Source organism: Falco naumanni, chromosome 3 (assembly GCF_017639655.2).
Source record: "Falco naumanni isolate bFalNau1 chromosome 3, bFalNau1.pat, whole genome shotgun sequence".
Classification (NCBI taxonomy): Eukaryota; Metazoa; Chordata; class Aves; order Falconiformes; family Falconidae; genus Falco; species Falco naumanni.
The window spans coordinates 34302962-34329589 of record NC_054056.1 but is presented as its reverse complement, the minus strand read 5'-3'; the positions used below and the strand labels follow the sequence as shown (position 1 = coordinate 34329589).

General features: G+C 41.2%; 1 protein-coding gene across 7 annotated transcripts in view; it reads left to right on the top strand.

Moving 5' to 3' along the window:
• Positions 1 to 26628, top strand: part of SLC45A4 (solute carrier family 45 member 4) — an 89724-nt gene that overhangs the window by 19095 nt on the left and 44001 nt on the right. For 3 of the 7 annotated variants that reach the window (XM_040585604.1, XM_040585597.1, XM_040585598.1), the window contains exon 1: positions 3106 to 3310. The exons of 1 other annotated variant lie outside the window; for it this stretch is intronic. The gene's annotated coding sequence lies outside the window, so the exon portion shown is untranslated. Of the gene's footprint in view, positions 1 to 3105; positions 3311 to 9790; positions 9832 to 19717; positions 19814 to 26628 lie in introns of those variants that run through there. 3 more of the 7 variants (XM_040585600.1, XM_040585602.1, XM_040585603.1) reach the window with 3 other exon arrangements.

The following is a 26628-nucleotide window of genomic DNA, read 5'->3' as shown; positions in this document are numbered from 1 at the left end:
TCTGAGGGAGGGGAGAGGGAGGATCAGACACAGCCTCGTAAAATTCCTTCACCCGCTTTGCCTGCGGCAAGTTATTTCTTTTGACACGCGTGTAAAATAATATTGGGGGTGTTGTTTGTTTGGCTTGGCTGGATGGTAAATTTTCATAACAATTTTGTAAGCCAAGTACCTGTGAAATGGAGTAGAGAGAAGTCATGGCAGCTTGTTGATGATCCTGCCGTCTGGTTAATTAACATATCTCATTAAATAGGGAAGACCCCTTGCTCCAGCTTCTATGCCAAGACAGAGGGCAAGGCTTTCAGAGCAGGATATTGCTCTTCAGTGTTCAGAGGTCCTGTAGGTTTTTTTAATTTTTTTTTTTAAGTCCTTGGGTACTGCATGCCAAACAAATCAGTGGAAGCAAGGATAAGTGAGGGAGCAGTACCTTGGGGGTTTCTCCAACTACGTGACTCACAAAATGGAAGCATGCATAATAAGAGTCATAGAGAGATTTTAAGGTGACTTCGGGATGCTTTCTTTAGGGAAAGCTCTTGCTGAAGTGCCTCAACTCGCTACACATTGCCTAAGAACACACTGAGGAAAAGGACTCAAAACCACCACCCGGCTGAGAAGGAACCTGCTAAAAGTCGACTCTCACAAACATGGGGAAGCAGAGCGTGTCCCCAACCTCACCCTCAACCACAGTTTAGAAGCTTTTCTCCCAGTCCCACAAACATCAGTCCCTCTCCTGGGCAAACGTAGCACACGTCTGGACAGCACATCAGTCTCTCAACTGACACTCATTCCTCCCCTGCCAAGACTTGAGGATGCATTTATTTATTATGGATTAAATATTTGGAGTTGAGTAAGAACCTCAAAGGGAAAAGGTGGGTCTGCTTCCTTGGATTTTTTCCCCCCACTCCCTCACTCTCATTATAAAAAAATGGATTTTTTAAACTAAACTGTTCGTTTTATGGAAAATTACTCTTTATGACTCTAGGCTCAGCTAGACAGTTAACAACACTCAAGTGAAAATAAAATGAGGAAATACAATGGAGAAATATCTGGACACGTCTGGACATGTCTGGACATTGCTGGAACAGGTCTAAAATGTCAGGGTGAGGTAAGGACCACGCTTTGCCACAACAGCAGGCAACAAAAAGACACACAAAAAAAGAAGCAATTTTTTTCCAGTTATTTTAAAGCAAGGTTTCAAAACATCAGGTACTCCAGGCTGCCACAGATCTATGGGTAAGAAGAAGCACATCTTAGAAGTTGTAACTACACCCACATTTTGAGATCCCTTCTCAGTGTTTTCAGTTCTGTTAGGGTCTCATATAATTTCCACTAAAGTCACTGAAGTCTTTTCTCTTACCACAAATCATTATTCTTCTCTACTACTGTAAATATAGGTGGTTTTTTTTCTTCTGTGGAAAAAAAATTAGTGTTTTATTAAGCCATACTACATACATTCACTTCTGATGTAGTGAGTGTCGTTTTACTGTCAAGAGTAGGTGTTACACTGGGCTGTCATCAGTATTGTAGCTTTATCATTTGGCTAATTAAAATAATTATTTTGCCACTTTTTTTTTCTAAAAAAGCTAGCAATATTGTTAAAATATTTATAAACATCAGCAATATGTCATCAAACCCATCATTCTTTCAACAGACTTCGGGAATCATCATCAGAGAACGGTTGATTTAGTGAGTTATGTATGACTGCGGTCATGCATGCTTTTCAGTCGTTGGTCTAAATTAACCTAAAAATAAATACATATTGATAATAGCATTCCAGAAGAAAAGAATAATTAATTTTTTTTTGTTTCTTTAGGGCTTGTAATTGCAGTATTTTTGTCAGACTCAAGATTCCTATTGCTTTTTAATAGTGCATAGATGTGTACAGTTCTTCCATTTTGCCTTCTGTGGTTTTCCTTTTTCTTGAGTCTGGTATGCTTTGTGGTTTATTTATTCATAAGCTGCAGAGAAAGAAGTTCACAATAAAACAATTGTTTTGGAATATATACTTAATGGCATGTCAAGAAACAGAAAACAACTACACTTACGCAATGTAACGTGCATTTTTACATGCCACTCATACACTACTTTATGCATCCCCAGTTTATGTAAGTAGTAAAAATTAAGTATTACACTACCCTGCCCGTTGCAGTCAGCACAATTAAGGCTAGGAGATGGTAATTGAGAATAAAAAAAACCCCACACCTGTGCTGAAAGAACGTGTTCTTTTATGGCAAGTTTGCAGGGGGTGCTTACAATGTGGCAGGACTATGGTTCAATCAGGACTAAAGTGTTTTGATTTCCTGAGGGTCCCTGCATGTTGTATATTGAACGTTGTATATTGCGGGTGTGATGAATGTCAGACTAGACCCTTGTACAGAGCAGGTGACAGGCACTGGCCTGTCACACCCCATTAAAGCGCAGGGCTGGACATGTGGAGAGGAGGCTCCCAGGCTTTGGTGGGCACAGAGCTGATGGAAGGGAAGCACGATGGGACTCTGCATGTGGCCAAGCCTGAGGAAAAGGTGTTATTTTTCCTCACGATGCAGGAAAACGTCAACAATTTTGGGCCGGCATGTTTGCAGTATCTCAGGTAGGGAAGGGCGTCCACCCCTGCTCTTTCGCAGTTGTTAGTTTGGAGCTGTACTTGGCACAACTTTTTTGGACGGGGGAGAGCGGCTCCGCGCCATGTCCCCACCGAGTTTCTGTGGAAAACGCTGGCTGGCTCGGCGGGAGCAGATCAGGTGGCAGCCTCCAACCGCCCTCAGGTTGCTCTCGGCTCCCTCTCCGTCCAGGAATCCCCCTTCGGCCCCGGGAGAGGTGCCAGCGGGCTCGTCCGCGCGTCCCCCGGCAGCGGGAACGGCCGCTACACCTGACCCGGCCCCGGCAGCCGCCCGCTGCCCTCCCTGCTCCCCTCAGGTGGGAGGGCCGCCCGCGACCCCCGCCCCTGGGCGGATGCCAGGGCGCCCCCGTAGCCCGCCTGCCCGTCACCATAGCAACGCCCCCCGCCCGACCGCGGCCGCCCCCCGGGCCACGCCCCCTACTGCATATTCATGTACCCCGGCGCGGGAAGGGGGCGGGGGTGGGGAGGGGGCGGAAGCGGAAGCGGGAGACGGTTTCCGAGGAGCCCGGTATAAAGCGGCCGCTGGTACCCCGTGTCGCCTGCCGTGCTCGTGCCGCCGTGAGTGACCTCACCCCTCCCTTCTTTCCCCCCCTCCCCCACCCTCCCCGCCGGCCGCCGCGGCCACCTCCCGGCACCGCCGCCTCCCCCGCTGCACGGAGCAGGTCCCGGGTGCAGGGGGAGACCCGGGGGCAGGTAAGTGGGTCAGGGGGCGGCTGGGCCTTGGAGGGGTGGCGGCTGAGCTGTGGGGGGTACCTGGAGTGAGGAGGGGGAGTGTGAAGGTAAGGAGAGGTTGGGAAGCAATGGGGTAAGGGACGGCTGAGAAGCTTTTGGGTGAAGTAGTTGGGGCTGGAGAGGTGAGAAAGGGGTGAGGAGCTTTGGGGTGAGGGAGGTGTGAGGCTGCAGAGGGGGAAGGGGATAAGGAGTGAGGTGAGGGAGACATGGGGCTGCAGAGGTGACAGTTGGAAAGGGTTGAGCTCTGTGGTGAGGGATTGGGCTAAAGGAAACGTGGGGCTGCAGATGTTGGAAAGGGTTGAGGAATGAATGGTAGGGTGAGTAAGGCTGGGTTGGAGAGGCTTGTCTGGGATAGTGAGTCCTAGTGAGTTGAAAATTGTGTGAGAAAGAGGTGGTTGAGTGCCCCTTTGGGACTGTGTTGAGTGTGCTGCAAGAGGACTTGACCGAGGGGCCAAAGGTGGAAATTAGTGTAGCTCTTCAAACTACTAAACTTCACTAGTTTTCCATTTGAATAATTCTACACTTAATCTGTAACTTGATCGCAATATGTTGTCATAAAACTGTTGAGTCTCACCTCTCGTAGTCTGATGGTGGGAAGGTACTGGGGGAAGAAATTACTTGGCACTTAAGTGTTGCACAAAGGCTGCAGTTTCCCTTAAAATCATGTTATCAGTGACTTGCAACTCCAAGATGCCCTAATTTAGCATCTTTATCAGGTGTAGAAACTGTTTGACCTTGAAAAATACTTTCCCTGTGGGGCAGTTTTCTGTTGTTGAGATTGGCCTCCAGTATTCTCTATGTATAGAGGAAAAGGAGGCGAAGAAACAATCTAGCCAAGGCTCTGAATTGGCATGGGGTGCGGTGAGTGAATCAATGTTGCTAGAGCTTGGCTAATGCAATGAATTACAAATGGAAAAGGATAGGAAAGATATTGCAGGATGTTGGACAGAGGAGGTGATTTTTCCTTAAGGAAAGGAGAGATGTTACAAGAAGTGGACCTTCAGGGATAGGCAGCACTAGGTGCGGAGCACAGATAACTGCAACATTATGAGGACTGAGAGGAAATTGCACTGTTACAGCCATATCCTTACTGCTCTGTAAAAACTGCTCCAGTGTGATCTGCGTCATGTTCCACTGCTTTAATCAGACTGTGCTACTAAAATATTTAAGGAAATATGGCTTGAAGGCACTTGAGCTCAGAGTGAGCTGGTGAATACTTTGTTTCCCTCTAGAAGTCAGGATTTTTTGTCAGTGTCTGGCAGAAGTGGTTGCTGGTGCAGTTGCATAGATGTAGCTTGTATATGCCCTCTTCCCCCACAACAGTATTGCAAAAGAGAAGGTTTTCCTTGCTTGGTTTGTTTAATGATTATACTGGATTGATGAAATGTTCAACAGGCCTAATTTTTCCCTTCCTAAATAAGGAAAGGGATTTCAGACAAGAGATTAAGGTATTTACTTGACACTATGGCTACAAATGCTTCCAGAAGTACTTTTAGCTTTTAAAACTTACAGTGAACACTCAGTAAGCTCCTGAAACTGCATTCAGTAGTCTGAGACATCCACAAACATCTACCAGTTCCTGTGTCTGTCAAAGGTGGTGGCAGCTGCTGTCTTAGAAGTGAGAGCTTCAGTCCTGTATTAATGAGATTAAATTGGATATTTAAAGAAGTTTTCATGACAAAACAATTTCCGTGTTGTAAGGGATGGGATCAGTGGAACAACTTCTATTTTAGTTAGCTATTTGTAATATCAGAGGCCAGTTTACATGGGTTGGCTCATGCCTCTAAGCAAGTAAATGGTAGCAGTTCTTGCACTCAATTATGTGTGACTGAGGCATCTTCAGTAAAATTGAAAACATATGGTTCTATAGATAACCCTCTTGTGTAATGCATGTTAACTCCTACAGGAACCTGCTGCTCTCTGGGAGTTTGAGAAAGCAATGAACAGTATCTGCTGATGGGATCTTGTTTGGATGCTGTGGGGATGGCTTGCAATCAAAAGCAATCCTCTCCCTCAAAGCTGAAATGTATTTCAGCAATTCAGTCTGGTTTAAAAACACTTGTATTATACTGCCTTAAGCAGACAAGGGAGGATGTCTTCTGCTGGAGGTGTCCTTCATTAGTGGCGAGAAGGTTGTTACAAGAACAACTGATGTAGATGATTTTGTTGCTCCTTCTGTCATGTAACTTCAAATTTAATGAAGTACAACTCTGTTCATGTGTCTTTTCTGTGGGGCAACACCAGGGGTGTATTTGTGGCTTCCAATGAAGTATGGTGTAACTGACTGACACTGCTTGTGTGTCTAAGTATGTGTGACCTTCATTTTTTCACACTGAAGTAAATCTGTAGCCTATTTGAGGAGCTTTCTGAACTAACTCCCTTTATTCTGTGTGGAAATACAGGCTCTGAGGAGCTTAGGGAAAGCAGGCTGAATTTGGACCCATCTCACATGGCTGTGACCTCAGAGGTTAATTACCTTTAAACTCACTCCACTCCTGGATTCACTGACAACTAGAAAGTTAAGTCTTGGTAATTTAGTATCAGTCTGCTTGTATACTAAGGCTGGAATGTATGGGCTTTGTCTGTATAAACTAGTTTTAAATGGATCATTTCTAAAAGCTATGAGAATACTAAATGTTGGGTGGTACCTGCAGAGTATTTCAACAGTGAAACAGCATCTAATGTTTGGAAAAACCTTAAAGTCAAAATGTGTTGCCAACTGAGTAGCTTAGACTTTGATAGGCATCTTATAAATTCCTAAGTGGGAAGCTGATGACTGAAATGGCTTACTAATTGCTAGATAATGCTTGCAGTTGTGAACAGTTCTGTATAACACTTCTGTACTTTCAGAAGACTTAAGCCATAAACGGTTCTTTTGCACAGTAGCATTTGATCTTGTCTAGTTTAATCTGTAAACTCTGCCTGTGATGTACTGCTGTTGGTCTTAGTTGAACGCCTTATGACTTAAAGCCTCATTTCCTAGAGTAGGTAGCCAGTTTCACCCACAGTATGTGGGCACATCTACATGTATGTTAAGGCAGAAACGGTGAAATCCTTTCACGTCACCCATCACAAAACTGCAGCTGGCACTTCTTTTTGAGCTTAACTAGGAGTCTGTACCTTTGCTGTTACTCCTAACTGCAGAAGCCACCCTAAAACACTTGCATCAAATGATCAAGCAGTGTGTGTGAGCAACAGCACAAGTGCAGTGGTGTCATGCTTGAGATAAAAACAAACTCCACTTGCACCTCAAACTGATTTTTAATGTGATGGTTAGTGTAAAAACATGTAGAACAGAGGCAAAGCTACTTGGGTTGAAATGGGGCTTTCCACTTGATCTGCCAGGAGAGCTGCTGTGGAAGCAATGAGGCTGTTATGATGGAGGGGGAAGCTTTAGCAGCTTGCACAGTGACTGGTAACATGAAAAAATGTTTGTGCTGCATTTTACTTCTGCAAGCTACTCCCATAACCTTTACCTGTAATACTTGCAAGATCCCAGGCTGTGAGCTATTTCAGTTATAGGCATAAGTCATCAAAACTACACTGACAATGGTGTAGTCTTATGTGCAGTTCTGTCTGAGAAGGCTTAATTGATTTGATAACTATTCTGTTGGAGCTCCTGGTCCTTCAGCTTGCAGCACATTGTCAGCCTTACTAAACAGCTTTCACTTAACGGTGTGATTAACTTGGGGAATAGAGAGTGCAGGGGTTGTCATTTGGGTTAATACACCAGTGCTAAACTGATAGAAGTGTTTGAAACTACTTTTTCTAAGCGGAGCATTCCTTCTGCTTGGTAACTGCTTTAACAAGTCCAATAAACTTTTTAGCAGAGTTGTGCATTTAGGTTGCCATACAGAAGCAGAAGATACAAATCATTCTGGCAAATCTAGTTGCCAGAAAGTTGAAGCAGAATGCTTGCTGTCAGAATGATTGACACCATGTGTGCAGCCTGACAGATAGCTGGTGTTTCAGTTTGAAAGTCGCCTTCCAGATGGGAGCTCCTGAACAGCCCAGAAACCAAGCCTGGAGGTAGACACTCTTAAGCTGTGGGGCTCTGGGCTGTGAACTAAAGGTTTTACATGCTTTTGGTAAGCTGCTGCTGGTCAGGTGACTGTTTTACAGTCAGCAGCTTATCAGTTACCCACACATCTTGCATTTGGGTTACAGCCCTGCTTGGAGTAACCACCCAAAACTTCCACTAGTAAAGGATATTATGTGCTCCAGCTGGGACTGAGGGTCTCTTGAATCCAAGCACTGAATAATACTGCTAGCCTGAATACACTGGTTATTCTGTTATGCTTCTGTATCACAGTTCACTCCTCCAAGTGGAATAAGATACTCTGCATGAAAAAGAGCTGAGTTCATGCTATTAAATCTAGACCTGTGATAGAGTTGCTGGCCTCAAGTTAAAAGCTGAACTTTAGGCATCTCAGCACTGGTTCCAGAGCACTGCAATGTTTGAGGCATTGAGTGGTTTGTGTACTGTGAACTGCCATCTTAGGGAAACTGGCACACAGTAGCTTAACTAAAGCCCCTTACAGCACTTGTTGGAAATAACAGCACTAAAGTAATTTACACTGCAACTGGCATACTGCATTATAACAACTTGGGAGAAGCAGCCAGGTTTTCTCATCAAACTTACTCTTGGCAAGTGACTCTGGCGAGCATCAGGACACAAGGCTTTCATTGGGTAATGATTTAGTTTGGCTTAGGAGCTGCTTCTGCCCTTGGTTTGCCTCTTGCTGGCATGTAGTCTGCTTGAACATAAATCTCAGTATATAGGTGATGGGAAGTTAGTCTCTGCAACATGGACAACTAATAAAACTCTTAAAACCCAGTTAGGGCTGGGGAAGATGTGCTTTCTAGGACTCCCATCTATGAAGGGTATAGGCTATTAAACTAGTCTCTTTAGCTTTAGGACACCTAGCTGGCTTGACACTTCAGGCTTGACTAGAAGTCTCTTTGCAGTGTTTTATGAAGACTGATTGCTATGGGGTGGCCTGAGGTGCTCTGGGAATGGATTGAGACCTACTTCCTTTACAAGACTAAAATTGTCAGTTAATAGCTGCTACTCATGTAGCAAGATGTAAAAGGGTAGGAGGTAAACAAAACTTCGCTGTAAGGAATAGACTGAAGATGCTTTTAAAGATCATGGTGCATAAACAGCAGCAGGAAAGCATTACTCCTGAACTGTTTTGCTAAACTGTCTGAGGTGGGTTTTATCAGCATTCTGGGGAGAGCAAGATTGGTGCTTTTAGAGCAGAGAGAACCTAGTTTCCTCATCTTGTTTTAAATGAGAGCTCTAATGTTTTTGTAACTGAAATTGAAACCAGTGTTATGCTGACCCTGCATATTTTCTATCCTTTGCTGGCTGGCCTGGACTACTTCTGCATGCAGTATAGTTCATTTATTTTGGAGACTTGAAAACAAGCCATTATCACCCTTTGGTGCCAGATAAATAAATGATCTAACTGGGGGCTGACCCCAGAGCACTCTTTTTATAAAAGCACAACTGTATGTAACACTTACCATCTTCATTCTGTCCATGAATATATGATCAGTCTTCCTGGACCATGTCCAGAAACCAGTGGCTTAACCCAACAAATGGTGACTACATAACCGTTGGATTTCTGTGCCACTTAATTTCCTATCATCACTTACACACAGCAGTCTTCCAGAATACATTTAATCTGAGTGCTGTTAAACCTACAACTTGCTTATCAATCATATGGGAGTACAAATAGGAGGAACAGGAATCAACTGGTAGAATAGTCTCAGTGCTGGATCTTTCTTCCAGGTAATGAGCTTCAGGGTTGGTGTTTGTTTTTGTTTTGCAGGGTGCGGTGGAGAAGGCATGCATACAGGGCAAGAATACTCCTCCCATTTTACAAAGGGAATATATGAGCAAGTATGCTGGCCTGTGCAGTCTGGCTCTGGGTACTCCCAGAGGAGAGATTTTATAGTCTGAACTATTGCTCCTTAGTGTAGTGTGGCTGGCCAGCCAACTCCCAGGAGTTCAAAAAATAACCCAAAACAAATGCACAGCTTGCTTTAACACTAACACATCTAGTGTGCATGTCCTGTTTTCTGTCTGAAATATATCTGGGGGAATCGGCTTGTGATGTTGGTTTGTTCTTGTCCTTTTTCTTGGCTCTTCTGCTTCTGACTTTGGTGTGGAGAGGGAAAAGGTTTACACTTCTTGGTGCAGGAGTTATCCTGAATGTTTCCAACACCATAGCACTCCTGTGGCTCCATCTGCCATTCACATCAGTTGTCATAGCCTAAAAGTCAAAACATCTAGCTCTTTTCATGGTCTGAAGAGAGGACTGATGAGACGGTTATCTGTACCCTTCATGTTCCTACTGTTACTGCTGGCCTTAGAGTTGGAGCTTTTTCTGCTGCTTTGCTTTCATATCACCTATCCAATTTGTTGTCTTCCAGGTATGGTCTGTTCAGAACTCTCAATATGCAGCTGTGCAGCAGTGAGTCGCTCAGTCTACTGGAGAAATGGCATTGAACCAGATAAGATGTGTCCTCTTCCAAGTGGTCATTCTGGGATAGTTTGTGTGACAATTCAGGATGCCATTTGAAAATAAGTTTTTTGACCCTTTAGTATAGTGGGACCTTTGTATGCATATGAGCTGAGCTGGACATCCAAGTAGAATATATCTACTGTGGCCTTTCAGCTGGGTAGTACCTCCCAGTTAAGCTGTATGTAGAAGCATTTGGATGCCTATCCAGTGAACCTTGTGCTAGCATCTTCCATTGATACCTATTCATGTACGGACTTGATATTAAGTTGTTGGTAATTCTGCTTGTTAGGAACAGTAGGATATACTTGTGGGCAAGTCAGTCAGTGGTGTGATGACTTAAGATAGAGCTTTACTACTTTGTGTTAGGGTATTCTTAGCCTTTTCATGGCTAGAGCTAAGTAATACTGTTTTGTCTATGTAAAAACCTAATATCTCAGGGATGTTCAGTATAAATCTGACCCTGTACTCCTTAAACAGATTTATTTGTATTTTCCTACCTCTGCATAAGTTACTTCATGGAAAGGTACACTTGACACAACCCCAGTACTCAACAACTACAAACTACTAAACATACAGTTCATTAGACTACAAACTTTCAGCTTATTCCAGTAGCCCAACACTGTGTGGTATTTCCCTGAGCTGCACTTCGTAGCTTTCTCTTCTTTAACTATGCTCCTAAATGAATGCTCTTTCCAAGAGAATGGTTCCAGTTCTGTGTTAAAGCTGGTTACTGAATAACTGGCTGTAATTAATGCCTAAATTTATCACTGGTACAATAATAGCTACACTGTTCCCTTAACTTCAGCCTCTTTCAGAAGCTTTTGCTCAACAGACTTGCTGTCTTGTGGTAGGTATTTCTAAAGATCTCACTTACAGGATCCTTCAATGAACTTGATGACAAGTTGTCTTCATTGTGGATCATTACAACCTCATTCTGCCTCCTCAGAATGTAGTTATTGATGTGTCCCTGCCAGCCTTCACTGATCTCTGAAGTTTTAGGGACTTTCCCACTGACAAAGCAGTAGACTGGGAGGTGGCCCATGGTCAAACATCCCTACTAGAGAAAGCTTTAAGTCCCTACATAGCAATTACTGTATTAAGACTGAATATATACACTATAGTTTACAAAAGAAATTCTTTAAGTAGGGAATAAGATTTCAACAGTACATGCAGAAATTGCTGCAGGACAAATGATTTGGAGATCTTGCCTCTAGGAAGTGGGCTAAGAGCTGCTGCAGTTCTGTGCTTTGAGTATTCCTGGTAAAATTGCTTTGTACTTGGGGAAAAAAAAAGCGTGAACTAGAGACATAATCTAGAAATGTTGGTAATAGTTCCCCAAGCTTTAATACTAAGGGTATATTGTCTAAGAAGGGCAGAGTCTAATGTTAATGTGTTCAAATACTTCAGGTCAGTATTATAACACCACCATACAATGTACTGTCCATCTTGCATCTAAATTAGTGTGGTGAGGGTGGAAGCAGTGTGTAAATGAAAGCAATACTCTATCTCCAGTAGCAGCATTCAGTTCGTTCATATTGCATCTACCTGTAACTTGGAAAATGAGTGGAAGCCTGCAAGTGACAGCTATTAAATGAGAATGTGGTCCTTATTTTTGCTTCAGTGACTGTCCAGCATCCCTTCAAATTCTTACGTGGTGTGGTTATCTTAATGCCATTATAATGCTTCATTTTCTTGCTCAGAAATGGTATTAATTAGTAGGAATTAAGCAATTTTTAATAGCCTGGATAATAGTGGTATCTTTTCAAATAACAGTTAAGAATATGGGCCAATTCTTGGCTTTCACTGAAGAAACTTTGAAAATACTGGGTTAGACTGAGAGCAAACCAGGAAGCCAAGGCTGGAAATTTTTTTGACTCTATTGTATCTGATAAAGCAAGCAAGACCCAGAACTTTGCTTCATGAATTTGTTGGCCTCACAGGGCAAACAGTAGCTCTCAGTTCTTAGTGAGCAGCTAAGACTAAAGCTATGTAAGTTTGTTTGGGTTTTTTTTGCATCTGAAAGGGTTTAGGCTTGTAATAGTGCTGTCACACTTGCAGAAAAGAATGAAAATATAGAAGGCTTACATGACTGAATACATCTTCACTTGTTTATGTCTGGGCTTGTAGTTTAATGTTAGATCTGCATTATCCAGACTAAGTAGGCTAGGCAAGACTTAAACTCCAGATTGTGCAGGGAAAACCTGAAAGGCTGGGTAGCTTTTCTCCTCAGTTAGGTGTGCAGTTTCACTTACAGTGTATGTGGGGAGGATGTATCCAAAGTGACAGACAAGTCTCACTGTTCACAATCTAGTGGGATTTGGAGTATGGCTTTAGTGTATGACTGCCAATGCTTCTGAAATCAGCTTAATTGCAGCAAATGGTAGTCACACCTGCTTCTCATGGAAGGAACTGTTTAATAGAAAGCATGTGAGAAGGCCCTGGTTTATTTTCTGCCTAGCAAAGAAATCTGGGATCAGGCCACTTGGGATCCTACCCAGATGGCTGGTTATGTTACCCCATGTGTCTCCTGAAGTAAACTGGAGTCTCTTTTGATTGCACTAGTTTTTTCAGTAGGAATTAACATTTTCTACTGAACCTGGGAAACTTGTGTCTATGCTAATTTCAGTCCCATGGTTTGAAGGCTAATAACACTTTATTTGCAGAGTTCTGTTTTCCATGCCAGTGAAAGTTTAAGCCTGGTAGAAGTGTATTGTTACAGGACAAGTATTCTTTCATTGGGGAAAATACAGGATATAGTTGCATACTTTATATTCATCCTGTTTCTCCAGACTTCATGATGTTGAGTAGTGAGCAAGGGCATACTAAATCCTTAAAGGACAGTGAGTTGAGAAAGTTGTCCTAGCCAGAACTTTTGGTTATCTGTAGTCAATGCAAACTGCAGTGTGTATAAGTAGGAAGATGTTTGCAGGCAGCATTTGAATTCTTTTCCTGCAGTGAGCTTAGGGGATAACAAATTTTATTTCCTAGGGAAAAAATTCTGCAACTTGATTGAGAACCAGAATGCAAGCTAAGGGTAGTAATGTGTCCTGTCATAGCTCTTTTAATGTGGAATTGTAACTTAGAAATTAAAGTCTCATTTGAATTAATAAGTTTAAAACAGAATGGAAGTGACCTTTCAAACTATAGCTGTTTTACTATATAGTGATCTGTACTTTTCCAGACAAGTTCTGCTTCATTCATTTTGCAGAAATATTTTTTTAGAGGAAATATGTTGAACTTAGAAATATGCTACTGGAAGAACAAAAACTTAAAGGTCTTAAAGGATAATAAATGCATTTCACTTAAAGATAACAAGAATGTGGTGCCCCTGTTCTGTCTATTTAATCTTGACTGCTACATAAAGCAACATTAAGATACTTCAAGTCTATTTAGGCTCTTAAAACATAAAACATTTAAGTATGTTATGCTTAACTGCTCATTGCTTTAATCAAACCTTATTCCTTCAAAAATCTGGCAGGTGATCATTCAAACAGTAAACATGTTAGTTTATTGCATGAGCTGGTACTGTAATTGGAAAAGTAAAATGACTAAGCACAGTGTTTTCAGTAAAGCTGCCAAACTAAAATACAGCCTAGAGGGGCAAGCTACACTTTTCATTAAAATAAGCTTTAACAACCATGAAATTTTCACCCTAATGTCTTCCTCGCTCTAAGATGTTAAATACCTCCATGTACTGACCAGTAACTTGCATCAACTTTAAGGTGTTTGTTAGTTAGATACTAAATGTACTTTCTTGTTCACAAGCTACAAGAACCAGGTAGTTTGCTGCTTCAGCTTTCTGTGTTATCACTGAAGGAGTACAACTGCACATGCAGCATCTATAAATGTGTCTTTGTGGAACCTGGTAGCTAGGCAATCGGATGTGTGATCACCATTGAAGATGCAAGAATTGCAAGGAGCAACCTCAGCTTGTGGAGCCATGTGAAAGTTATCAATGAGTGTGGCAAGGAAGGAGTGAACCTGATTTTTGTCTTATGATGGATAATACATGGTATCAGTATCAGAAGTGTTAGAGACTATGCTATAATCCTGGGTACAACTTGGGCCCATCATTACTTTTGATGGAGATCACTTCATGTTGTCCTTCAACAGCTTTTAAACTTGAAACCTACTGTCAAGCCTTTGTTTAAATAGAATAATCTCATGCCTTTCAGTCTTGTAGTTTTGTCTTTGGGCTCTTGTCCTTTCCATTACTTCCTCCTCCAGCTTTTTCTAGTTGGCTCAGTCTGTTTACACAGCATGCTTTGCTCACTGAAGTGTTAAGTTTGAATGTTGTGCTTGGTGAGGAATTGTTAGTCCTGTGAGGTGATCCTCACTGCTGGTGTAACACTAGGACAAAAGTAAGTATCCTGTTGAGAGCAGATATCCTGACATGGGTTCTGCTTCTCTGCTATAACCCACAGGCCTTCCTGAAAAATGTGTAATACATTCTCTGCAGGAGCAGTGTTTGAATAAATATTTGTTGGGTTTTTTGTCAACTGTCTTTTGCAGTCCTTACAGATCTTTGTTCAGTAAGCTGCAGTGCATGAGTTGATGATATTTCTGGACCAACACTAGAAAGCTCCTGAAACCCTACTCGGAAATACTATTTTGGAGTCAGTTACTCCTTATAGTAAAAGTTGTGGAAGCTGTTGTAATGTTCTCTAAGTCAATCTGAGTGTCCTACTCACTTCTGTGGTGGTTTCCTCTAAGGTTGCCAGAGCCTTAATATAGGGATGCATGGCACCTACTAATGTTTATTAATAAAAGACCTGTGAAATCCTGCATAACTGCTGATTTTTTTTAAAGCCCTTGTGTTTAGATAGGATTTGTCCTGGAAGACTTCTTGAGTGACCAAATTTAGGCAATTCCAGTTGTCTAGAATATATTCTAAAAGTCTCTAACTGAAACCAGAGAAGGTCTATAAGCCATCCAATATGCCAAAGGGCTTGCAACAGGCTTTTTAGAAATAGTAAGCAAAAGTGACATCACCACAGTCTGACCTGTGTAACTCTGCCACTCAAAGCCTCCTTCACTTGATATTTTTGGTTTGTCTGCTCTTAACAGCCGTATACTTTAAGCAGGTATAGCAATTTAAATACTTAGGACTAATATGTACATTACTATGTCAAGGTAAAAACTTTTTTCTGCTCTTCAGGAACTTGGCCAAATACATAGTAAAGTTATTTCTTAACCTGAACAACAAGTCTGTTAATCCCAACAAACTTTTGCTTTTAAACACCTTGCAGTGAGGGAACCAGCCCAAAATTGCACAATAATTCAGGGGCAAATGTGCTATCCCTTGTCAATTCCATGTGTGATAAATTAATTTAGTTAGTTTTAATGCTAGAGAAAGGAATCCTATAAGTGTTAACTATCTTCATGGGAACTGGGTTGGGAGCCAAGCTGCTATCTTGTACCAGAATTAACTGAATACTTTCTCTTAACAGTTTAAAGTAGAGCAGTTATTTAAAGAAATTGTCTGAAGACTTATCCTGGGCTGCATCAAACAAAGCATGATTGGCAGGTCAAGGGAGGTGATTCTTCCCTCTACACTCTTGTGTGATTGCACCTGGAGTACTGTATAGCTCTGGGGCCCCAACATAAGAGACATGGACCTGTTGGAGCAAGTCCAGAGGAGGTCCACAAAGATGTTTGAGGGCTAGAGCACCTCTCCTAAGCTAACAGACGAAGAGGGGGGGTTTGTTCAGCATGGAGAAAAGAAGAGAAGGCTCTGGGGAGACCTTATAGCAGCCTGCCAGTACCTAAAGGGGCCTACAAGAAGCTGCAGAGGGACTTCTTACAAGGGCCTGTAGTGATAGGACAAGGGGGAATGGCTTTAAACTGAAAGAGGGTAGATTTAGGTTGGGTATTAGGAAGAAATTTGTTACTGAGAGAGTGGTGAGACACTGGCACAGGTTGCCCAGAGCAGCTGTGGATGCCCCATCCCTGGAAGTATTCAGGCCAGGTTGGATGGCGTTTTGAGCAACCTGGTCTAGTGGCAGGTGTCCCTGCCCATGGCAGAGGGGTTGGAACTAGATGGTCTTTGAAGGTCCCTTCCAACCCAAACCATTCTTTGATTCAACTATTTTACTTTGACTTTGCAGCTATAGCTCATTCCTTTGTAGGAATTATGACAGTCTTCCTGTCATCCCCCTTACCCCCACATGTAAGCCTGTGACTTCCTCTGCACCACAGAAATAAAGCATCCCTTTCAGAAATGTATCTACTCAAAACCACCTAACACTAAACCAGGTGTATGTGAGCTCACATCATACTTTATCCAACCCCTGCATGTGATTAGTGATGCTCCTTGCTTTGGTTGCTGCTGTGGGCAGTTGTCATCTCCTGAAGATAAGCATCAAGTCAGTTTTGGAAATGGAGAAATTAGTATATCATAGCAAGTAGAAGCCACCAGGAGTTGATCATGATTGACAGATTAGGGAGCTGGAAATGTAACATCTAGAATATTGTTAAGGTCAGGCTCAGCTTTCCAGAGGAGCAGTGGGAAGCCTATCCATTATACTTTTAAGATCAGAAAGCAATGAAAGCTTAAAGCAAAGAGCTGAATGCCATAGCTTGTGGTATGTGTATTCTCAACAGCTTCTGCTGAATCACAAAAGATTAAAACAGGGCAAAGAGTAGAGGTGAAAAACCTTGTACCAGCATTTCTTCTATGATACAAGCAGAGCAGCAGAGGTGAAGCCAGACTGAACGTGAGCAGAACAAGATGTGGAACAGTCAGTGGTGCAACCACAAACTTAAAGCAGCATAATAAAGGTATGTGGATGACAGAAGATGGAGAGCTATTTAACTATCTTTGTGAAGCCCACGCTGTTGCTATGTGTTATACTCAAGAATAATTAATAGTTTAGAGAGGGCTTCTGTCAAACTGTTGAGATGCGTAAGCAGAGTTTCAGTGCATTAAAGGCAGCTTTCATTGATCAGCTCTCAGTGTGGTCAGTTCTTCCTCTGATATGTTCTGTGAATAGCCATGCAGCCCCTGAAATCGGAGGTCCCTTATACGTGTGTGTTAGACTAATCCAAATTACTACTTTGAGCAAGACGTTGCTGTTCCTGTTTATCCTTCAAATCAACACTCAACAAGTTCCACTTGCTAGTCTCCAAGCTGTAGTTGGTATACATTTTAAAAAGCGTAAGAGTCCTCATCTACATTCACTGGACCAGTTCTGGGGTCCTGAATCTATTGTAGCTCTTATTTACACTGAAAGTGTATTCATATTGACTGTGGCGTCCCTTTTATTTTCGTTCCTTTGAAGATGGCTTATGCTAACTACATGTGTATTTTGGTGTCTGTAAACAAAAGTTACAAACCTAAACCTATTTTGTTAGGTGTTCAGGATGCTACTTCTTTTGCTATCTACCAACTGAATTTCTCACTTGGCTTGAAACTTCATGATCTATCCAGGGTAACAGCATGAGAAAAACTGTTGTTTGTTCTTTTACTCTAGTGCATGCAGTTCTGAGTAGAGGATCTGATGCTTTTCTGAGGATATTAGATGTCTGGTAGAATAACCTGCTAACTTGGCTGTTGCACTTCAGTGTCATGTTATTCTGTGTACTGAAGTTCTGGTGTTTCCCTCGTCCTGATCTTCTCACATGCTGCTTTCAGTGCCTGCAAGTATTAAAGCAGCTCTATCCACCTACAGAAATACCTGTGATACTATCTGACCACAAATTCATTCTGCCTCCAAGAATGATCTCGAAAGGTACTGTAGCTGGTATGCAATTAGCTGTGCATAAAGAAACAACCACTAGATTAGCTTTGTTTTCTAAAGTCAGTCGTGCTTGTGTAGGCTGAGCTTCTTGCTACAGTGTTCTTTATGCCCACAGCCCTGCATCTAGAAAATTACTCAAGTGCAATCACTTTGAACCTTACATCTAAATTAATGTTGGCTATGATTTGTTGACTTTACCCTTTTTATGCGAAGAAACTCTCCTTCTACTACAAAAAGCCTGCCTAGTCCAGTAGAAAATATTGCGACAACATTTTGTCCTTAGAGACATTGAAAAACTGCTTTAGTTTGTGTAATATCGATTCACTGAGGATGATTTAGGTAATTTAAGGCTGCATAGCTCATCATAACTGCCAACAGAAAATGCTTGCAAGATACTAGATGCTTTTCAAAGAGCATTTGCTGTTTGTTTTTTTATTTTGGTGGGGTAGGGGGATAATAGTTCACAAGACCAACCCAATATTCAAGCTAGTTAAATATAGGTTAGCATCTCTAGTGCCTTCGTGGCCTGCCTGTGGTAGCCCCAGCTGGCTTCTAACAATTATAATGCAGCTGACAAAAGTGTTATGCTGATACCTCTTAACCACTCTGCCCCTGGAAAATGTCTCTGTGCGGATTTAAAGGGGCATAAGATCTGTGCTTTAGATAATGTGATAATGCTTATGTTTGTGTGGATGAGATCTGCCCCCATCTCATAGTGTAGCTTTGCCCCTAAAGGATTCCTTAGGTCGTATGTAAAACTTCCCTTGAACGATGTCAGCTGTATATTTTGCAGCAAGCATACAGGAAAAGTTGATGGACTGACAGAGCACGATCAAATTTTCTGAATGTGACAGTACCAAACCTAGACTGTGGGACGTGTTTACTTTCATTTTCACCTGCCGAAGGTGCCTGTCAGCTGTCAGAACTGCAGTAGTGATTGTGCTGATACAACAGCAGACTATAAAGGTTTCAGCTTTGGTACAGAACTGCTGCAAGTCTCATCCCATAATGGTCCAGATGTATGCTGTTAAAGTGTCATGGATGCTGGAGCTCATGCGTCCTATAGAAGGACAATGGCTGACAGTCACTTCCAAATTAGGTAAAAATACCAAATTCTGACAAGCCTTTACTAAGTGTTTCATAGTTCTACAAAATCACAAATGGAGGGTGTCTGTGTCCTCTAAATATTTCCCTGCTAGCAGGTCTTTATGCGTAGAGTCCAACTGCCAAGAACTTGTAGCCTCTTATTATTTTAGCCTGTGTGTCAGTAAATATGTTATCCTGCCAGTTCTAACAGGGTTGCAGCTTGGCAAAACACATTACTAAAATAGCATGTGTTCATAGTTCAAATTCAAAATATGTCCTGATCAAGCTGCTCTTAAATGTGGCCACCAGCTTTCCACAGGGCTGCTTATAAACCAGCTAAATCACATTACTTGCACTAATTTTTCGAAAATGCATGGTTTGTAAATATACTATGTTGGTCAAAGTATTGTCTGTTTTTTACCTGTAATGCTTTCTTCCAGAAGGTGTAACTCTTAAATGTGTAAGTTTAAGCTACTTTGCTTAAAGTACTGTTTTTGGAAGCTCTTACTGTATTGTTCCTAGATAGTGTAGATATGGTCTGAAATCAGTGTTGTGATATAACCCTTCTAAGCAGTGATTTATTCATATTATTGGCCAAACAGTATTTCTCTGATATTAAGATTTATTAATTTTATTGATAATTGGTACTAAGAGGGGATTCTTAATTTTGTTTCTTTATCTTACACCTTACTTAAAAATACAGGCTATGCATCACTGCTAGGCCAGTTCAAGTATTTAGTTAAATAATTGAGAAAATAAATCAAATGGCTATACTTCATGGCAATGAACATAAACATATCTGTCATGCTGGTATTTGGGACAGTGTGAAAAACCGGAGCAGGGATCTGCTCAAGTGCTTGAGCTATAATTTTTATGAAGCATGCTGTCTTAATGCTTGTTTGTAATCATTTGTGCTTCAGAAGGGAGGCACTGAAGATGTTTACCAAGGGTGCTGCACCATAAAACTGCTGCCCTAACCTATAGCTGTTTTTTTCCATTGCATCACAGGCTTGTGGTCATGTGGCTGAGAAGCAGCTATTTTACTGCACCCTTTGCAGCACAGTTGCATTAGCAGGAGGCAGGCCTCCTTGGATGCCAAGGAGGAAGTAAGTAAGAAAAAAAAGTTAACCTCTAAGCAGCTTTCTTTCAGTATCTCTAAACACATTTCTTTCAATACTATAGTGGTGAGTTCCATTTAACACTTCATCAGGGGATGTTAGAATATTTTACTTGGCCCAGATGGAGGGAAGCTATGTGAAGCTGGGATGGGGAAGAGGTGGAAGGGAAGAGATCTCTCCTTTATGCTGATAAGACAATTGCCAGCAATCATGCTGAATCAGTGTGGGCTCAACTGCAGGTTAGGCTGTAAGCAGTTGCTTATTACTAAACCATCACAGTGATGATGTACCAGTTTGATCTGTGACTCCAGTCAAAGAAAGCAAAATGAGAATATTTAGTGCACGATGATGCAACCAGTTCTATATATTTGTTTACAAACCCTTCAGAAATTCTGTGGTGTGACCCTCTTCTGTGTTGTTCTGGGTTTTCTCTGAGGGAGTAATAATGTGAAGAGTTAATAAAATCCGGCCAAGACCTAATTTCTCCATCTTTGTACAAATTTGTACAATTTGAACAAAATTCAATGGGTGCTTTCAAAAGCTTACTTTAACAGAGTTTTCTGAGATTTGAATGATGGTAATGCATTTAGGGATCTGTAATTGGAGATAATTCCAATGAATTAAACTTTGCAGATGTTAATGATGTGCGAGGGGGAGTCAGCATATTAAGATCTATGCTGTGCTCTTTTTTTGTCTTGATCTATTGAATAGCTTCTCTAATTGTCTAATACATATTCTGGCAGTATTTGGGTTTCTTAAGCATTTACAGCCTGAAGAAACCAGCCTGTGAATTTTCAGAGCAGTGAATATAATTAGTTCAAATTCCAGTACGTGAAAATAAAGCGTTGCGCTCTTCATCATAGGTACAGTAATATCTGCAAGGAATATCTAACTTTGCATATACAGAACTAAGTAATCAGTCCTGGCTTGACTATTTTTTATGGATGAATATTCATGCAAAACACTAATATCAACCTGTTATAGAAAGTATTGCTCATTCTGGAGAGTAACAAAGAGTTTGCAAGTGGCTGCACTGGTATACTGCATTTCCCACACTGCAATCAGGAGGACAGCCTTGGTGAAAGAACTTGGAAAAAAATAATAAAAAAGTGCTAGTGGCAATGATGTACTGATTATTCTTGCACTGCCAGCCCTGCTTGGTTAGACATTGTCCTTCTTTCTGCATGAAGGTAAGATTGTTCCAGTTAATCCACTTGGTAATGTATTAAGATGTTCCCTGATAATAGCCTTAATTTTGTTTTACTGTTGTCATTGAGACAGAGGGAATAAATTAATTTAGTTCTGGTGGGAGATAAGTCTAGAGTTCAACAGGGTTTTAAAACTTGAGGATCTTTTAGTAGGGCATGCCTAAGCTGAGCCATGCTTAGCTTGTGCCAGACTGAAGTTTGTGCCTCTCTGACAAAATTAGTGGATTTTCTTAGTGAAAGTTATTTGCAGCATTGTTAGACCATAAGAGAATATTTGCACGCTGGCTTTGAGTGATGTGCATCCCCATGAGTTATGAGTTCTTTGTGCTTATGTAGTGAGTAGATGGTTATTTTTTGGTATCGAAAGTACTTAGCTGTCAGTGCTCGCTATCTTGCCCTTAACCTTTACCTAATTTTGGGGGTAGAACCTGCTACTTGAAGATCCAGTTGTCATCACTAAGGCATGCCTGTGTCTTTGCTGTAGTGTAACATTGCTTCTTAGTGCCTGTTTTACCAGTGTTGCTGGTCCCAGCTGTTAGATTTTCCACTAGGTAGGAAGGCTTCTCTATTGCTATTTATGTCCATGCCACCTTAATGTTTATTTATTTAATGTATCTGTATTAATAAATATGAGGGTAACAGGGCCATATATGAAGTTTTTTACCTAGCATAAAAGAAAAAATAAGTTTAATCAGATAAGGCTACCTACCCAGTTTAAGAAAATGAAGTATTTCCTACTAAAAGCAGCAGCAGGGACTTAACAATGTACTCTGATCTAATATTAGTAACAGTGAGTGCCTTTAGAGAGCAGTGTAATATCCAATGCACTGAATAAAGTCTGTCTCATGTGAAATTCTGGATGCCTTTTCAAAAGATGGCTTCCAAGAATTGTTCCAGTAATTTTGTAAAGACTCATGGTTTCCTACATCTTTTCCCCAGTAATGATCAGGCTGTGGCAATGACATTGACCCCCAAAATATGCAGAATGAGGAAGTAGTGCTGTCTGTTGCAAAGATGATCTCCCTGTTGTCATGAGGACCTTCATTTCTCTTCCTTGCATCTTAAGCTTTCTATTCCTCCTTGCATGTCTGGGCAGAAAAAAGCCCACAAGGGGAGCTTGTCATGCACAGATTGCCAGCTGCGACTGCATCGCCATGTCTTCCAGCATGAGCCAAAATCTTATTCTTGGTCATTTTCTGAGTAAGCTGGAAGGGGTGGAAAGAGGATCCCAAGAAAGCCAGGGAGGTTCTAATCAAGGCCATGCTTTATGGAAAGAAATAGGCAGGAAACCCTACGGAAGTTTTAATATTGGCAGGGCTGGAGTTGGAAGCCTGTTTATGTCAGGTTTTATTAATTTCTGGAATTTTGTATGCATACCAAGGAAATGGTGCAAGAAGTCTTCATTAACCCTTTCAAAATGAAGTGGCACACACCCTTACTATTCTGTTTTAGATTGTTGTTTGGATATTTTAATGGATTTGTTGGGGGAGTTGAGATGTCTTATGTTCAGCCTTAATAGTAGGAGGGGTGCCAGAATAATTTCTTTCAGCTGAGTATAGTTTTCAAAAGTTATGCCCTTACTTAAACAACAGCAAGGCAAAGGTTGTAAGATACATTGACTGGATTACAGTGTGTGAAGAGTCCTGAGGGCAGGCGAAAGTTTTCATTGCAAGAAGTGGAAAGAAACGCTGCTTCTCCATTGAGGTGGATTGCTCCATATTGACTTCATTTGCAACATGCTGCAGAATGATTTCCAGCCTCCCAGATCTTGCTTCAGTGGCCTAAATTTTGTGGTAGCCTTAAAAGTAGGTCAGGATGCAAAAGCACTGTGCTGCTTCCAGTGGCTTCCTTATATGTTGTAGTTTTTTAAATCTCAGGTTTCAAGATGAACTTGTTAAAAATCTCTTTTAAGCTTTCTTTCGCTGTCAGTTGTAGGGTTGCTTAGGCATAGTATCCTTGTAGAACAAGCTGGTTTATGCTGTTGTGTTTCAGTGCCTTTGATTACCTGAATGATGAATTAAATGTTAGGACATGTTGAATGTGGTTCTTGATTGCACCCAGTTAGCCTTAACCTTTTTCCTTTGGCAGGCTTTTAGTGATTCAAAACAGGTTAGTCCAGTTTAATGTTAAGACTGTTTTAAAATTAGAGGTTGGCTTTTCTCTCAGGATCTGGAGTAATGTTGCTCACATATGGGACTGTTATTAAGTAATATGTTGTACAATTATTTTTTTAATTATTTCTGAACAACTATAGCCTTTCCTGTCAGATAGGGTTAATGAAGTTATGTTTTTTAGGAAGCAATAGCTAAAAATCTTTCTATGTTTGCATTTAACTATGGGAGAAGTCTTAATGAGAATTTAAACAACTACCTGCTTGTAATTGCTTCCCTTTTGAACCAAAGGCCTCATGACTCCCTTAACATCATGATTCTTCTAGAAAGTCACAGGAAATTTTGAGTCTAAACTTTTATGAAGGAACAACTTAATCAGACCACAGAAGGATACAGCCCCTTTGCTGAACTTCAAATAGATTGGTTGACCACATTTGTCCAGCTGGGCAAAAAAGTCCAGGTATGTTACCTAGATGCTTTTCTTACTGCAGTGGCTGAACACTTGTGTCTTGACATGGGCCAAAGAAACTTCCCCTGTGGCCAGTTCTGTTACTATAAACAGCTGCTAATAATTAGGAACAGAGCCACAAAACAACCAGGGAGAAAATAGCTGTCTGTTGGCTAAGCAAGGAGTGCTCTGCCTTGCATCTGGCAAGTACTAGGGGGCAGAATGCATGATAGCTCTCACAGCATGACTGAAGAGCCTTCTTTTTGCCTTCTGAAAAGAAGGCATCTCGAGCTGCGCTGGTGCGTCTGCCTTTTGACCTTGTAGCCGCAGGGATCCACTGACAACTTCTTTGCTCTGTGTGAGCTGTAATTTTACACTGGCTTTAGGTTTTGCTACCCAAAGTAATACTTCTAGCTGCCTCTGTTCCTCCCTTCCCCTGTTATGTTGGTATGGATCCATCCAGCCACGCAATCAGATAAAACCAACCTGACTTTATAAAGGATCTTTTTAGCTTCTTGGACATGTTTTTGTCAGCTTAGTTTTCAACCTAGATCAGTTACACTTTCTGGTTCACTACTTAGATACTTGTGTGGCTGCGCAGGAAGGGGTGGGAGTAAGGAACCTGGAGCAAAGAAAAGGAAAAAGAGGGTGCTGCTTTTAGAGGAAGTACTTGTTTATGCCAGCTTAAAATGATTGAGAAACCTGTAGTGTAAGCAGTATAATAAGCTGGTAATGTATTTCGTGTGATATTCCTGTGCAAGCAGCTGGCTGTAAAACAAAACTACCCTTGCTAGCAAAACAGACTTGTCCTAGCGAAAGTATAGTTTGTTAGAATTTGAAGCTGTGATCAGGTTTATACTACAAGGAGTATCTTATCTGTTTCAGCTGCTACTACCTCTGTAGTGCAAGCTACTGTCCCTATTGTAGATCTGTAGAACAAAATTAATCATGGGGCAGATATCTGTACAAAATCAGTTGGATCAGCATCTTCTGGAATTGATCTTACTTTATTTTGAGAATTGACAAATTTTTGTGAGGGGGTATAACCACACTTGCAGAGGGATGAAGGTCAGCCTTGCCTTTAAGAGCTACTCTTTCACAGCAACATGCTATTTGGCATGGTGGAACACCAGAGGATTTGAACTCAAAACATTAGTAATTATCCTTGGACAAATGCCACTTTACTCTTTAAAAGGCCTAAGTCCAAACAATGTATCGTTTTGCAAGCCAGTCAGATGCTGAAGTAGAACCCAGTGTCCCTTTTGCATTTAATCATAGAAGGAATAATAAGTGATATTTGTCTGCAACGTAAGAGTAGAAGTGTTCAGCCAAACATTTATTTAGTCTGAGGAAAAGCCAGATAAACTCAAATGCCTTTCTTTCCAATACTAATATTAAAGCTATACTTAAATCAGTCTAGCTAATGTTTCAAGAGATGGCCAGACTACTTGAAAACCTTAGCATAAACCAGCTTGGCAGAAAAGTTAAGTATTTGACAAATAAATGGAATGACTGGGCTTGCCAGCTTAACATGGTTCACAGGTGAAATAGTATGGTTACGAGTGTGTATGTCTGTGGGATGTACTCATTGAAGAACTGAAGGAGGGTAAGGTGTAAGAGTCTGGGAGAAAACAAAAATCTTGTCCTATTAGACTGGCAATTTCTGGACTCTTAACACTTCTCTCTTCCAGTCAAACATTTGCATATTTAATGAAGCAGAATTACACTTGCCTTGGTTTTTTGTTTATGGTTTTCTCGATATGTCATGCAGGATGTCATCTGAGGACCTGCTAGTGATCCAGTGACAATTGTAAACTGGAATCATTAAAGCCTACTTCTATAAGAACTGTTTCTGAGTGTTTAAGAATTGTTTCTGAGTGTTTTTCCCTTATGAAGTTAGTGGTAAACAATGAAAAGGCATTTGTACACAATGATGGCTCAAGGCCTCTCTTCATCCTTTCTTGCAGGGTCAAGAAGGTAGAATTCTTTTAAACTGTAGAATCTTTGTTTGAACTAGAGTATTTCCTACATCATTAGAAAACAATTCCCATGGAGCAAAACTGAATGCAGCTCTTCACCATGATTTGAGCAGGCTTTGATCAATCTGTATACTTGCATGTAAGAGAAAGGAATGATAATGTAAGAGGCAGATCTTGAAGACAAGAGCTGGCTAAATAAGTGATTGGAAGTTAATGCAATAAACTTTAAAGACCCAAATGAGAGAAGGGGGTAGTTTGTTTCTGCTTGATCCCTTCCATGTTCCCTTAGATATTAGTAGTGTTTGCACAGAACTGCTTCCATCCTTTTCAGTTTACTCATTCTAGTTTTTCTTAGGCTGTGCTTGTTTTTTTCCCTTCAGGACTTAGGATTTTGTAACTAGTGCACACCTACCCTGTTGAAATTAATTGTTTCGTACACCAATAAATGCCTTAAGGATTGCCTAATGGCTTCAGAGGAAGAAAGCCCTCCTTAAAGATTTGAAATTTTCTTGTGGTATCCAGTTGGGCCTACTTAATTGTTTTCTACTCGCCAGGCTGTATTACTGCTTGTAAAAGTACGTGTGTGATTACCTGAAACTTGCTGTATGTTCCATAGCTTAAAGTCATATGCTTTGGCACTGGTTCAGAAAATCTAGTTGCTTGTTGAACAGTACATTCCTATTCCTTGTTAGCAAAGAGATATCTGGAAACATGCATTAAAAATAGTTCAGTCTTAAAAGATTTGGGCAGGATCACTGTTAACCCCATTTATTTTGGTATCGATGGGTGTACTGCCAATCTTTTGACCTCCACATCATGGTATTACAAATGCAAAAACACTGCTTGTCAACCTGTAAGTCTTACACTTACAAAACACTCTGGGAAGTGTGATAGAAGTCATTTGCCCAAGGCATTGTGTTGCATAACTGTTTAGTGTGAGCTTTTTGTCCATCTCTAGCATCTTAGTGCTGGCTAGGGAAAAGAAAACCACTGAACTTTGTGGGCCACAAATCTGACCTATATAACTCTTCCCCTTCTTCGGAAAACCCTAAAGGCA